The following is a 3,026-nucleotide window of genomic DNA, read 5'->3' as shown; positions in this document are numbered from 1 at the left end:
CAAAATTAGTATTTCGGCTAAACGCAAGTGACAAGGGGTAATGTTAAATCGACATGTAAAAAGGAGCCCACATACAATTCTTAATTAACATAACTACTAATGTTTCAATAAGCTAGCAAACGAATAAAATTGTGAATGTTTAATACTAAAATCCAAAAGCAGTATTAAAATATCAAGAATATAAGATGAATAACTTTAAAATTATTAGTACACATAAGTCAAACATAATTATTCAACTCAGAAAATTAACATCATAAGATACTTACATATCGACTGACGATAATGTAGTATTATGATTCAAAGGTATGTAGTATCAATTAATCGAACATCAAGACCTTCTAATGCAATTGGGTAGAGCATGGTGCTGATAACGTATTATAAAATAAGGGGAAAGGGAGAATATTAGAGAGAGATGTAGATAGGTAATTGTGTTGTCTCAATTTATCCATTTCATGGGTCATCTATATATATACATGATGTGAACAATGTAACCTATATGGACAATTAAGAGTCCATTCATGAAGAGTTACAATGTGAACTAAAGGCATATGAAGGTTACAAAGGAAGTTACAAAGACACTTAAGATAGTCATATTAAAGAGATAGTTACAAGCTATAATGGGCATACATTATTATTTGTAATACTTTCGTTTTGTTTGTTTGTTTGTTTGTTTAGGGATATGCCACCGAAAATCCTTCAAAGGCCACTGAATTATGCTAAAGGCCACTGAATTATGCTGCTAGGCCCAAGCTGCTCCAAGTTCTAGTAACTGGCCTAGCAGTTACACCTAATTCTTTACCCTTTTTTGAAAGCATCCTTATAAACCCACCTCATTAATACTCACCTAATCATATCTAATAGAAATAATTGGATTTTTTACCAAAATGGCTAATTTTACAAAAGTATTTACCAAAACGACTAATCATAAATTTTAATTCCAAAAGTAGCTAAATTATTGACTTGAAAGAAATTATTTATTTCTTACTAAATTAACTCCCGTACGATGCACGGATATAATAAAAGAATTTATAATTGTGTAATTTTCAAATACATATCAATCAAAATATGTAAAATCTTTGTATTACATACGATATTATTAACATAAACCAAACTATAAAAATTAAAATAATATAAACAAAAGAAAATTCATGTCTATATAAAATTTTGCAAACTTTGTAATTAGATGGAGTAATCACATATATAAAAGGTTGATATTTGTTTTCCTTAAGATTTTTAAAAGAAAAATTATTGAAAATTAAAAAGTTTAATGTACGGTATTAAACTACTTTGCAATCAATAGTTAGATTTCTTTTTTTTTAAAAAAAAAAACGAAAAAAAAACGAAAAAAAAAGTTTAGGCGGGAAAAAAATGAATGAGAAGCTGACACGTGTACAATTTAAAAAAAAAATAATGATGTCAGCGGTTGTTACTTTAATAATATTTATATAGATTTTTCTTTGAACCAATTTGGTTCACTTTATGGTTTTTTTTTTATTTTTTATTTTTTTTATATAAAGTTACACAAAATAAAAATATTTAAAAAAATCACTCAAAAAATTGATCCAAAAAAAAAAAAATCAACTGAGAACATATTCATTATATATCACATAAATATATGTAAGTTTGAATTATTAAACATTTTAAACTCAAAAATATTCAAATTAGTCGACATTAACAAAGAGTGTATACAATTAAGAGGCATGTAAAGATGAACAATACCTAAAAAACCGTTACTGTCGTATAAATTTGTGGTGGTGTTGATAGACCAATACTATTTGAAATTCCAAATTTTTGTGATACAATCTAGACGATTTTTTTTTCTTTTTTTTTTTTGATCAAAATTACTTTTTTTTTTGAAGGGGGGAGATTAAAATTCATTAATAATAAGCCATACGGCACTTACATAAGAGATCGTAATCGAACAATACAAAGACAAAAGAACCAATTGCAAGTTCGAAATAAAGGAAACTACAATTGCACTCGCAAAATGACATTCTTAAGTACCCTTGGCTCATATAACGCTGTCCTATGCAGCCTCTTGCAAGGGGGTCTGGTAATATGTTGTAGTTTCTGACGTGAACCTTCATTGGCTCGAAATCCCGTACTCCTTGACCTGAAATCAAAATTGGTGTCGTACACTTCACCATAGACAAGACAATCTCCGATTCAAACACGGATATCGGCATGGAAGCATAACCCTTTAGTCCAAACCAACAGAAGATCCAACCGAAGCCCCATAGCCAAAAAACCCGGCTTAAATCCTGCACCAGAAGATCGGTACACCGATCTGCATGCCCCATATCGCCCAACCACACCACACAGACGGAACAAATAGCAAAACTAAAAAGCACACAATGACTCCTAAAAGAAAAAACAGGAAGAAACTTAAAAACTAAGACAACGAACAAAACCCTAACAACCCATCCCGCCGCCACTCCGAGCACAACCACCAAAGCTCCGAGGTTCACCAACCCAACCCCCATGCCGCCTGACAATAAAACCCGAACCACCAAGGCCCGCCTGAGAAGCACATACCCCCCACACCACCAAGGCACACCTTTGATCAAAATTACTTTGTATATTTGTATATGGCTTAAATTTTCCAACTTAAAAAAAAAAAAAAAAAAAAAAAAAAAAAAAAAAAAAAACCTAAATCAAAATTAAAATAAAACAAAAAAAAAAAATTAAAAAAGAATCAATAAAGTGAACCAAATCGGTTCAAAGGAAAATACGAAATAGCTAATTTCCTTCTTAGTCAATTATTTAGCTAGTTTTGGAATTACTATTTATAATTAGTCGTTTTGGTAAAAGATCCGAAATAATTCCTCAAAGGAATGCTATTGACTTACAGTGAATATATATACAAAATACAATACATGCTGTTAGCCTAAAACTAGGGAGTACAGTAGCATGTTCAACGCCTAATTCTAAGGAACAGAAGCTAGGCTTATCTAATATACAAAAGACTAGGAACAGAAAATATATTCACATAACCGAAAGATATATTCACATATATCATATATATT

The sequence above is a fragment of the Chenopodium album genome, chromosome 17 (assembly GCF_948465745.1).
Source record: "Chenopodium album chromosome 17, dcCheAlbu1.1, whole genome shotgun sequence".
In the NCBI taxonomy this organism is placed as follows: Eukaryota; Viridiplantae; Streptophyta; class Magnoliopsida; order Caryophyllales; family Amaranthaceae; genus Chenopodium; species Chenopodium album.
Note: the sequence above shows the minus strand (reverse complement) of the source record.